Source organism: Sparus aurata, chromosome 21, assembly GCF_900880675.1.
Source record: "Sparus aurata chromosome 21, fSpaAur1.1, whole genome shotgun sequence".
Lineage (NCBI taxonomy): Eukaryota > Metazoa > Chordata > Actinopteri > Spariformes > Sparidae > Sparus > Sparus aurata.
The window spans coordinates 27,509,360-27,522,342 of record NC_044207.1 but is presented as its reverse complement, the minus strand read 5'-3'; the positions used below and the strand labels follow the sequence as shown (position 1 = coordinate 27,522,342).

The 12,983-nt window shown below is 44.3% G+C and overlaps 1 protein-coding gene across 3 annotated transcripts in view; it reads left to right on the top strand.

Annotated features, from left to right (window-relative positions):
- Positions 1 to 1,422: 1,422 nt before the first annotated feature.
- LOC115572915 (SPRY domain-containing SOCS box protein 4-like) overlaps positions 1,423 to 12,983 on the top strand; it is an 84,694-nt gene continuing 73,133 nt past the window's right edge. For 2 of the 3 annotated variants that reach the window (XM_030403412.1, XM_030403409.1), the window contains exon 1: positions 1,423 to 1,624. The gene's annotated coding sequence lies outside the window, so the exon portion shown is untranslated. Of the gene's footprint in view, positions 1,625 to 11,769; positions 11,877 to 12,983 lie in introns of those variants that run through there. The other variant, XM_030403411.1, reaches the window with a different exon arrangement.

Below are 12,983 nucleotides of genomic sequence, written 5' to 3'. Positions count from 1 at the left end.
CTTAAAGGATGAAATATGTAAGAACTTAAAGGTGGCAGAATACAAACAGAGTAACCGCTAACTACTGCTAATTGTAGCTGATGTCCGCTAGTTAGCTCAGTTGGCTGTGCGTCTAGCGAACCGGACAGGGAGCTCAGTTACTTGGGGACTGTTGGTGTTTACACCGCTGGCATAGGAGTTTAGGACAAGACAGGCCTGTGCTAGCTGGTTAGCATGCTAACTTCGGTAATAATACAGTACTTAAATAGCTTTTCCTTCACATTCTGTAGATCATTTTAATTTATTTTAAATGTCTGAACTACATGTTGCAGCTTTAACACATTCCTATGGGAATGTTTGTGTCAAAGATGCTCACTATACTTAAAATATACACATTTACCCATACAGGTATTAAAATAAAAGTAGACAAATACAGGCTATTTAAACACATGTGAGGGGAGATGCAAAATATGATGGCGCAACCTCAAATTTCTCAGAAATTAGAGTACTGAATCAACAATCTGTAATTACCTGCTAGCACCACCAGGTGGAGCCCGATAGCTCCTGATGAGAGTGACCGCTGCTAAAGTTCAATTTACTGAATTCATTGATGTTCTTCTCTCTAAATTGCAATCGTGATAATTTCATGCTCACACGTTAGCGGCCAATAAGGGCATCGATTTCTATTTAGATCTCTCTAATGCACGTGTAACACAAACAGCAGAACTCGTCAATAAGTGTGGCTGGATGGAAATTGGAACGATCCATCATCATACGTGTCCTAGCTGTGACTTCTGTTATATAAAAAAAAAGGCCATCGGACATTAGTTTGTATTGATTCTGTTGTGCAGCTGTTGTAGTTGTTCAGCACACACACACACACACACACACACACACACACACACACTGATCCTCAGTGCAAATCAATCAGCACAACTCTGTTCTACTTCAGCAAAATCGCCTGGATTTCAAATATTACAGCAGATCAGTCCATTGATCTTGTGGTTATGTAGATAAATTGGCCTCCACTTAACACAGGTCGCTGATTGGTTTAGTGATAGAGATTCTGCTGGAGATGTGCACGAGAACAGAGAGGTAAAGCGTGGAGATAATGATGCCTTAAAGTGCTGTCGGAATCGATCAAGATATGATCAGGAAGGATTGACAGAAAAATCGATAAATTCATAACAAATAACATACCAATACAGGGAATATAATTAAAGTTGTAAAATACATTAGAAAATATTGGAAAAATAATCACATCTAATGAATTCATGAGAAATATAATGAGACATTTCTAGAAAAAAAAGTAGCAATAGTGGTATTTTATACAGTTGAAAGCTAAGTTTACGAGCAGTCCGTGAACGCAGCATCCGAACCTGAGCCAATAGCGTTAGAGCTGAACGCTGTGTTGTGGTAGAAGCGACCAATCAGCGCTCGCGGTGCGGAGTAAACGGACACTGAGCGTCGGGACGGCGGCCGCCTGGATGTACCGAGCTGCTGCCGACTGCAACAAAGAAAACCCGTCGCTTCATCGCTCAAACACATGTAACAACGCCGGAATAACGCTGCTGTCGTCGGCGGAGAGGCGGACGGAGGCCTCGGTCCTGCTCACCCCGGAGAGAAGTGTCGAGTTTGTGTTTCGGTGAGTGTTTTTCTCTGTTGACACCGGATGAGCTGACCGCGGGAATCTGGAGCACCACCGGGTTCTGAGCAGCTGTAGGTAGACGAGCTCAGGAAAAGTGTCTCCAGTTCATTTTGGGTCGAAGATGGGTGGAGTGAAATTTAACTGTGAGAACACAACATCTCTTTTCTGTGTTTTGCTTTGAGTTTGTCGCCGTGTTAAAGTTCTCACAACTTACCTGAGAAACACACAGGCAGCGTACCTGTGTGTGTGTGTGTGTGTGTGTGTGTGTGTGTGGTGTCACTTCCTGTTGTCTTCCTCCATCTCACCTAATTCAATCATGATCTCACTAGTAAGACAGATCTGTTTAATAACTGTCTGTTTTATCCATTAAGAGGATAAATCACACTGATGATCTCCAGCCTTTATTTCCGGTGACCCTTCAAACAAAAACAGTCTTTTTCACTACGACCCCTTGTCACACACGTTATTGCATGTGTCTACGTTTTGAAAGATTGTTGAAGTCAGAGAGGTTTAAGATTCTGAAGGAGGTAAAATTATGTCGTATTTCAAAATAAAAGAGCAAAGATGTGGAGAAAGAGTCAAATCATAAACATCTTGTAACCCCTCTGATTTTTTTTGGTGCTGACATCGAGGTTTAAAACCACTGAGTAGTATAAACTGCAGCATCTAACACAAGTTATTTTCAAATTAATTATTTTTTCCAATATTTTATTAACTTTGACTGATGATAGTTGACTGTTTATGGGAGTCTGAAGGTGCATCCAGGCTGAACATCCATCCTAGTGCCCCGGGAAGTGTTATATTAAGATATATAGGTGTTGCATTTTGCAGAATGAACTATTTTGGTCACAAATGCACCAAAAAAATCGGTCAAGTTTGACTTAACACTTTCATCGGTCGCACCGGTGTGCTGGAAATATGGCAAACGACTTACTAAACAGTTGATGTTACGTTTTCTTGCTGCGCTGTTGTGATTTAATTGAAATTCCTGTTAACACAATGTGTCAAGAAATCAAGTCAAAATGTCTCAATGGGTGCACCTAAAATATGAGCTGGTGCGCCCAACTCTCCTCCAGTGGGAAGATCACGTCTGGAGCCCCGATTTTTGTAAAGTAAAAAGTGCCGTGACATTTCCTCACTATGATTGTGAAGGTGACTAGGACGGGGAAACTGGGGAGCAGGTGGTAAGAGCATGGAGGGGTGGAGACGAGCACAACTGAGAGAGAAGAATGGGAGCAGTGGAAGAGAAAGGTAGAAAAAACAAAACAAACGAGAGCGGGAGCTACTGAACAGCGGGAACTCTCTCCCTCCTCCCATGTGCCAGGTGCAGCGCCGTCCTGTTTGTTTTAACGGGTAAAAAAAAAAAACGAGTGTGCGTGCATGTGGGTGGGTGAAGTCTGCCAGTTGATGGATGACCTGTCGGGATGAGGGAGTGGGGTGGTTGGTTGGGGGAGGGATGGAGGAGGAAGAGGAGGAGGAGGAGGAGGGGGTGGTGGTGCGGATGGAGCATTGTAATGGTGACAGGGGGCCATTTATCTGTCTGGAGGATCTGACCAGCCGGTCACTGTGGGAGACCGGGCTGCTCACCAGGACCTCCACTCACCGGCTGTGTCCGGTTTTGTAGTTGCTGTTTCTTCTTCTGTCCGTAAACGCCTGCTTCCCACTTCTTCTGCCTCTGCTTCCGCGGCACTTCCTCTGAAATTCTGCGACATTTCTTACTCTTCCATATTCGCCCTCACGTCTTATCTGCCTCCTGTCCTCACCGTCGCTCTACCTGTTCTGCCGCCTCGACACATCAGCTGTTTACAGCGAACACTATCTCCAACGCTTCAACTGCTTTCATTGTTTACGTTTTTCACAAGTTATAACTGACGGCTCAGGCGCTCCCATCCGACACTCGAGCTGTTTACAGTGCGCTTCTTCTCAGCTGTATCGGCCACTTAGACTCCAGCTGATATTCAGATGCTTTTAGCAAAGTGCAGCCTCGCCGTCAGATTAAATTTTGTTGGCGGTTTACATCACTGCAAATTACAGATCCGTTCATCTGTAAGTGTCATATCTACCATACAGACATTTCTACGCGTGCGCAATTATGATCGCTTTACGTGCGAACGACCCGACTTTTATATCGGATGGTGGAAAGGACAGATGTGGAGGTGGTATACAGGCGAGACAGCTGCCAAGCCAGCGACTGTAGGTGTGAAACCACTTGATATTTCTAACGCGACCTCTGGATAATTTCCAGTCAGGTTTGTGGCTTCAGGGCACCTCCAGCTGTGTTTGTGAAGGCCAAAGCCAGGTATTGTTCATAACATAAGATATTTCTAATCCCAACCAAGTGTTGACAAAGCAGACTATCAGCACAGCACTGTCACAAGATTAAATTTAAAACTGAGCCTAGAGAAATGTAAAGTTCTCTAGGCTCACCATATCCATGGTTTGCAGAAACTTACATTGACAACATTTATTCTGGTTACTGAGTTGCACAGTTCAGACCTGACATTTAATCAGCTTTACTATGATATGAGAGTATATAATGTCTTAGATCGTTGTATCGTGATGTGTCTTTTCCTGGTTTTAAAGGCTGGATTACAGTAAAATGATGTCATTTTCTGAATTTCCCAGATTTTTCTTTTTCCAGACTTGTTTTTCTTCTCGTCTTTTCCCACTGAGTCGTCATATCCACATAACCGATGATCATTGATACCAAGTACCGATAGTCATCCCCAATAATATTGTTGCAATATTCAGGGTTTGTAAGGGTGCTTGAAATCATTGAAAGTGCTTGAATTTCAATGTTGTGTTTGCAAGGTCTGAAAAGTGCTTGGATTTTAGTTTAAGTGTCTTTCACAAAATTGGGATCAGACTGGATAATTAATTTCTGAAGTTTTTGCTATTATGAAATATAATTTTAGATGTTTACAGCACAGTACAATATACATAATTGTGATAAAAAGTGAAGAAAAAAATCACAAGTGTGTATATATATATATATATATATTCCGTATTTTACCCCAGCAATAAGGTGCTTCTTAAAAATGACCCTTAAAAATGCTTGAAAAGTGCTTGAATTTGACCTTGAAAAATGTGTACGAACCCTGAGTATTGAAGTAGGGCATGTTCGATGTTGTCATCCCGTCCTTTTGAGGAGATTTTAAATATCAGAAGTGTGTATGAAGTATCACGATATGGTGTAGAATACTATGATATATTCTGAGATCACGTCACTGAGCCCCGACTTCAGCTCAGCACTTTATCAGTTTGACACTCAAACTGCCACCGGGGCTTCATGTTTAAATGAAACTGTCCGCTGCTTTCAGTAAACCCACTTCCACTGACTTCAGCTGCTCTCAGTTCTCACTCTCTGCACCTGCACTCGTCAGGATCAGCGCGCTCGCTTCAATCTCTCTCGTAAAATGTAGCCTTCTTCTGGTTCTTGTTGTACATTCCTTGCATTTTTCCTCTCTACTCCTTTCGCTCGGCTCTCTTTCCCTCCTAATCTGTTTTCTGTCTGTCGGTACTTCTTGCCTTTTTCCCTCCCTTTTTAGAAATCTCCCCTTGTCCCCTTTATCCCTCCAGAGGGACTAATAAGCGGCATTATGAGTCTGTTTGAGGCGAGAGGCAGATGGGATTCAGCTCGTAGGCCAGATAAGGTTTTTTTTTAAACTCGGCTGTGTCTTATCACGCCCTGTCACTGCTACTTAAACTGAACAGATACCGCCTGGCACCATGTGCAGACTGGTAAAAAAAATCCTCAAATTGAGATAGTGGAAGTTCTGTCTGAGGCGTGTTGGCGTAATCCCCGTACAGAAGGGCGCCCGTGATGTCAGAGCTCTAATTTAAATGCAGTGATGGGCGACTTTTTTGGGGTAGCTCGTAAACTCGACAGCCTGCCGGGAGTTTACTCACAGTTATTACGCATCGGTTAATCAACATCTTGGTCACAGGGTTGAATCTAAGAGGAGGTTTTTCTGTTTTGCCAGTTTGTCGGACACGTTGCTCATCGGCATCACCTGCTCGGCGCGCATCACTCTGTGACACACCGACAGCGTTTTTGTAGTCGTCGCGAGCTGCTTTCCATCAGCCATCATTATTTTTAATTACGCCGCTTCCCCGCCTCCCCCACTGTGCATGTTGTGTGCCACAGCGGAGTACCACAGGAAGCAGCCGCTAACAGGAAGCACAGGCTCAAAGATCGGAACCTGTGAAGCCTCAAATTAGACTAAATGAAGGCACAGAATAGATCAGAGTGTTGCACTTGTGATGGTGAGCGGCACATTTTGCCTTCCATGTGCATAACAGCGCTCTGTGCCTGGCGATTGATTAAGCATTAATCATGAGATAATGTTATTTGGCGCTTTATTAATAAAATTGACTTAATTCTGCTGTTTCTAATATAAAATCCATCACAATATCCTGGAGTTGAAATAGACTTATTACTGATCAACAGTCTAAAATACAAAGACTTTTATTTTCCTGTCATGTAAGAAACGAGAAAAGAATCGCCTCCTCACATTTGTGGAAATTCATAGTATCAGATTTTTACGACATGATTATTCCGACCAAAATAAAATAACGATATTAAGTTGATATCTATCTGCACTATGGGTTATTGTATTTTCTTCTTCTGTTTTGTTTAAAGCGGCACTCTCGCCAAAATGCAACCGAGGCTTTTTTTGTGAATGTACCCGAGTCAAACCTTCGTGTAAAAGCATAATTACGACGAAAGAGGCACTTTTAAGATTGACCATATTTTTGTTTTCGGGTCAAACTCATTTTCTCAGTGCGAGGGAGACTTTTACAATAGCATCAAAATCTCTATTTTTAAAACAGTAAGAAGGCTCGACACCACATGAAACTTTGCTGGTAGTATCACCAGGGTCTCTACACATGAACACACATTGAGAACATTGTTTGTGTACACAGAGTTTACTAAAAAGAAGGTTTTTGAACAACTCACGTCAGCAGTTGCTTGTTCCGCTACGCCGTGCTACCAGCGGAGTAGTATCGATCTCAGAATGCGACTTAATTCATTGTTTTGTCGTTAGCGGAAAAACAATATTGACCTTTAAGTTGAAAAAAGAGCCTCGTATAAGAAACGACAGTAAAATCAAAAGCCTTTAAGGTTGCAACAGGCATTAAGGTGCGTTTCCGCCACCTGCTTTGACAAAGCGAGAGTAGAAAGAAAGAGAAATGAAACAATATCAGTATTTGATTTTAGAATATCGCAATTCGTGATGAACTGTAGGATCCCCGAACCTCTCATCCAGCAGTAAGGCTTTATTTCATAGGACTGTAATTTCTGGATAAGTTATAAAAGCGACATCATCTAGAAATTGACATTTTGTGTAATTTGGGCGCCGCCCCACAGCTCCTGAGTGACAGAGTCTAGTTAATTAATGGGAAACTCTGCAGAAACAAGCGACGGGGGGGGTGGCGGCGGAGTGGCTGTGACAGAGACACCACTCATCCTATTACAAGACACTGAGCCGTCAACGTGATGTTGAAGCTGCTATTTTTAGGTGAAGAAGTAACGTAACGTTGCTTTAACACCTCACAGACTCGTCATTTGAAAGCTTCTGCTACATTTACGTCGACTCGACCCCCGTCTGTACTTGTTTAGACCCGCTGTGCCCTGACTAGAAGACTCTCTGCGTTACGCCAGCAAGTAATTGGAATCGATTAATTGTAAATGTCGTAGCTAATGTTAGAGCTCCAACACGCTGAGCTGATGCGGTCTACATGGCGAATATTACAGCTGCTTAACGTCAGCATGTTTGTATCGTGAATGTGAGGAGGCTGACGCAGGCGTTCGGTATAGATAGATAGGTGGATGGAACGTAAAGTGTATATATAAGCGTGTATATATATATATAAGTACTATATCTCTGTCCTTGGACAACCGTGTAAATGTACGTGTCATACACTGGCAGATGGAGTGGGAATGAATTTATATTCAGCAGCCTTTTGTTAAGTCAGTGATAGACTGCTGAGCTCACAAAAACATCACACACACACACACACACACACACACACACACACACAGACGTCACTCAAGGAAAACAGCACTCTCATGCACCGCCGCGCTCTGAAGTCAGTAACATCAGCCGCTGCAGAGAGAAACAAACAGGAAGACGACATGTTCCCACCGCCCCTGACAGGTGCTTTGTGTCTAAATGCAGTGTACGACCTGTGTGTGCGCGCACCTGTGTGTTTATGTGTGAGTGTGTGGGCAGTGTTTTTTCCTTTTTTTTTTTTTTTTTGCACCTGCTGATGCTCTGGTGACTCACAGAGGCCATTACAATGACAGGATAACTCGAGCGGCAGTGCACTTTGCAGTAATGCTGGCAGATTTCCCTCCCGGTGGGCGCTGATGGTGCGACTGCCAGAGATGAATCCAGAAAGTCTCCCGGAGAACCGAGCGGCCCGTCTACCGCGTGCAACTTCACGAGCGAATCTCCCTCTGTTTTTAGCTCGCTCATCAGTTTGTCAGGTCAAGGTTGGCGCCGTCGTCTCGTCGCCCGTGCTGCGGGGACACGTGTCAGTCCGCTTGGGAAGAGGCTGCAGCACTTTAGCTGGTTTCCCTCGGGGAGACAACAGGGGACATGAAATCATTAGCGTCCTGACAAACGGGCCTTATTTGCGGCTAATGTCCGCTCCTCGTAAACCCCCGTCGTCTCAGCTCATTTCGCCCCCGCCGCGTCTCGTCTTGTCACCGATCGTTTGGCGTCCCGTCGCTCCCAATCACCTCATCTGACATCTTGTCTGCTCTGATTGGAGGTTGGCTCCATCTTTTTGGGGTTCTGAGGAAAGAAGGGGCTGCATGGAGGGAGTACCGGTCGGTGCGCTCATTTACATATAGATGACAGCGGCGTCTGAGGTGCTGGACTTTGGCTCATTTGCCATTTTGTGGTGATGTTTGTTTGTGTGTGTGTGTGTGTGTGTGTTTCTCGGCAATATTGAATGGTTTCTTTTGTCCTTTCTGTGTGTCAGCGCGCCGTCATTACGTGTCAATGCCGAGACAATCAGCTCTGAATCAGCTGCCTCCCGCCGCCGTCTGCCCGTGACATCATAACTTCCACGAGACTATCTGATGGCTTTTCCAGTTGGATAAAAATCAATTGACTCATCCTGGAATGTAAAGTCGATTTTGGCTGGAGCGAAAAAAAACAAAAAAACATCAGATAAATGTGAGGATATTGTCACGGACTGAAAACTAACAGGATGTAGTAACGGCCCTGATGGGCTCTCGGTGGGCAACGCATGTTTTGTATCGGCTTTTGTTTTATAAAAAGGAAAAAAAACCAAAACAATAGAATTTCCTGCCAGAGACTCTCTTTAAAAGCCCCGAAGTCTTCTCATGTGTCATCTCAGAGTTATCGTAACAGGAATCCTGGCTGCCTTCTCCGACTGTTTACTTATAAACCCCAAAATAGACCAGACGGCTCTCTGAGGCCGGGTTACCGCACATCATATTCCCACTTATATCAGACGTGATATTAGATTTGTCCTCGGGCTTTTAAAAAGGGATGGGGTGAACTCAGTTCTGCTGCAATTGTGGGAAACCCAGCCCCTCGACATCCTTTTTACTGTAACGCAGCCTTTGGGCTGGAAAAAATATGGCCGAAATATGTGTGGCACCAAAATGTTTAGGTGCGTTCAGGGCCTGCTGGTAACAAGTGGATTGTACGATTATGTTTAAACGAGTAATAAGCGGTTCTACATCGTGAAACTCTGTTAGACGAGTAAATCGATGCGTCTCGCATGTCTGTACGGTCGATGTGAAACTACAGCCAGTTAGCTTAGCTTAGCATAAAGGCTGTCACCTTCATCCAAAGTCAGAGCCTTATGCTAAATTAAGCGTCCCAAAAATGTCCAACTATTCTTTTAAGGCCCCCTTTCAGTGAGGCGATCGTGTGATCTGAAAACATCTTTTTTCCGTCTGGTGTGGCAGCGTATGACGAGCTTTGTCGCTTCCCCAAAACCAAACATCTCCCACAGATTCATGCCCTGTTTGACCAGGTGTGCACACGGCGAATAGAATAGAGACGGGGTTTAAACTTATCGGCTTTAAGTGCGACTGAGCGTGTAGAAATGGCGCCGGAGCTAATCGGTGAGAAAAATCACTCTGATTGGCCGAGCAATCAGTGCGCAAGAAGAGAAAAGGAGTAAAAAGAGAGGAAGAAGAGAAATCTCACCGAGGCTGTCGCTGTAATATCTGTGATTATTTATCACCTCCACCTCTCCCAGCGACATTTGCAACTCTTCTTTAGACACTTCGTGATAAGAAGTAGCTACATTAGCAAGACTGGTGTCAAAAAAAGAAACGCTGCTTTATCATTACAGCAATTGCACTCGTGCCGAGAAACGAGCGATGGGAGGTGACCCGACAGTCGGCATCAGCGCTCCATTGTGTCGTTTTGTTATGAATCTAGACGTTAAAGTCAAAGCAGGAAGATTCGGCGTAGGATGATGACGAGGTGTTGTAGTGTTTTAGCAGACCACTCGCGCGCTGAATCATCCGGGGGGAAAGCTTTTACCGAACGCACCTGCGGCAGCCAAATTAGATCAGTCACGTCCAGGTCGGGTCTTGATGTCGGCCTCGGTACATTATTGGTTCTTTTCCCCGGCTCTGCTCGCCAGACACTTCGAGCCAGATAGGAATAAAAACTGAGTGAATCTGTTTCTTCTTGATGTCATCACAGAAGAGAGTGCTGCCATAACTGATTATTGATTACGACTCTTCGGACTGTTGAGCCTGAGCGATTTCTGTCCACAGCTGTCGAGGAGAGCTGCCAGTGTGGCGCTAAAGGCTCCGGATAAACACCCACTTATCATCGCGTCATCATAAAACACCGTTCAGGCTGGACGCGTGCGCTCTTTATCAAGTAAAGCAACTTTTAGCGCATCAAATGCAAAAAAAAAAGAACTGTGGGAAAGTTTTGTTTTCATTGGAATTATCCCAGAATGGTGAAAAACGAAAACGCAGCCCACGTCACGCGGCTGTCGAAACGGTCTCCAGCTTCTCGGGCACAAACGCCGCCGATGTTATCTGCTGATACTGCGAAGACAGCCGGTGTTTAAAAAAAGTGCGAGGGCATTTCCTCCTCTGCCTCCCACTCGCTCCCTCCTTCTCTCTTTGTCTCGCTCTCCGTCTATTTTCTGGCCATAATTACAGAGCTCATGAAAGCGTTTAGAGCCTCATGAATATTTAGGTCTTGGAGGGGAAGTGTCGAGGGAGACCCATGTGTGGCTGGCCTGCCCTAATTATGGGGATCCACAACCTCACACACCACACACACACACACACACACACACACACACACACTCTTAAAATGAGCACGGAAGGCCAGAAAATGATCAAAAAGCCTCCAATTTGGGAGAAGTTAATATAGACTTAAACAAAGGTGTTAGTACAAATCGACACACACAGACACACACACACACTCACAGCGGGGAGGTAATAATAGCGCAGCTGGTTCTTTCAGCTCACGATTGTTAAATAGTGGCATAATGACGGACACAAGCCCAGCAGATGTGTGTGTGTGTGTGTGGCAGTCTGGAGGATGAGATGGGGTTCTTGGATGTCATGTCACGCTAAGTCATGGCAGGGATGCAGAGAAGTGTGACTCACTGACTCTATGACGGACAGCATTGAGTCAAGGGGAGAGACGGGGGGGGGGGGGGGAGGCATGCTTTTTTGGCTGGAGAGAGCTGGAAAGGAAGGAAGTAAAGGGGGGTGCGTGAACAAAACTTATGTATACACAAAAATGAATTGATGAATTGGCGCTAAAAGAAGCAGAAGGATTGAGAAAGCGGGAAGACGGGAAGTTGGGGTGACGGAATAAAAGGCGGATGAAGGAGAAGCGGAAGGAGGGAGCGGAAGAGATGGCGGGCGGACTGAGAGAGGAAAGGGGAAATCGGGAGGTGTGCGTGTGAGGGGGAAAAAGATGAGAAAGGTGAAAGTAGAAGGTGAGAAAAGAAGCAAAGAAGAGAGAGACACGGGGGTGAGAGTTTTGGCATTTCAGAAGGATGCTTGTAATTGTAATGAGTCATTTCAGATGGGAGGGAGGGAGGGAGGGAGGGCGGCTGGCGAAGGATGGGGGAGAGTGGTGAGAAAGAACAGAGGAGCGAGGTGTAAGGAAATGTGGGAGAACGATGGAGAGACCCGAGCAGCATATTGGGATGCTAGGAGACGAGGGAGTACAGCGGAGTGTGTGTCGCTGCAGATGGTGATGTCACTGTAAAGGTGAGAAGCGAGGGTGGTGAATTTAAACACAACAAGCGTGTATGTTTAGTCCCAGAATAGAAAATCGCTGGATGAGATAAATGATTCACTGGTAGAGTTGGTTGGGTGTCTGTACTGTGTTTTTATAAATTCATAATGCTCTCATACTGTCGCTGAACCGAGTTCAAAACGATCCCTTAGGCTAGCGTTCACATTAGCATTCACCACTGCGGGATCAGAGCGAATTAAACAGCTGTTAAATCGGCTTCAAATGCGACATCACTGAATTACACAAATGTACAGACGGGGGACAACGTCAAGGACACACCACAAATAAAGTGTCATAGTGAGGTGTCTCTGAAACTCTCTTGGAGGGATGAATTTAATTCTTTCAAATGTTATTTCCTCTAATAAGTGCTTCGAGGATGATGACAGTGAGCATTGTCTTAAAAGAGACGGACTTGTGTTCATTTTCAGGTTGTAAGTTCATGTTGGGTTACTACTAGAATGGGTTTACAAGCTCCAGTGCTCAAAAAATACAAAATCAGTTGACTTGTACTGCCCTGGCCTCTGTCTGCTCCAGCTCCTGTCTCTTTAAGACTTTAATTAAATAAATTCTAAAGGGGTACTTTCTACACCAAATTTCAGGCAGGCTAGTAATGATTAAAACTTGTGGGTCCACATTTGGACTCATTTCATTCATGTATTCAAACAACTGGTATCCAGTAGAGCCGACCGCCACAGTATGACAACTCCAGCCACTTCTGGTTGACTCTCAGTTGATTCACATTTACAGCTGCAACTTTTAACATTTAACGATTTATAGTTAAACATGATGGTCGGAACCTTTCGGGTGTTTCTGCTCTGTTTATTTTATGGACTTTAGGTCTCCAAGCTAAGGTTTGAGAAGTAGTCGATGCTAGTGAGAAATAACAGGACGAAACATGCATTTAAATGAATTAAATAAATACAATTGTACAAATAACGCAATAAAAAAAGAAAAAAAAAAGCCCAAACATGCATTTAAATGAATTAAATAAATACAACTGTACAAATAACACAATAAAAAAAAAAAAAAAAAAAGTTTAGTAAATAAACACTGTCATTGTTGCTATAGCAACAGCAAGA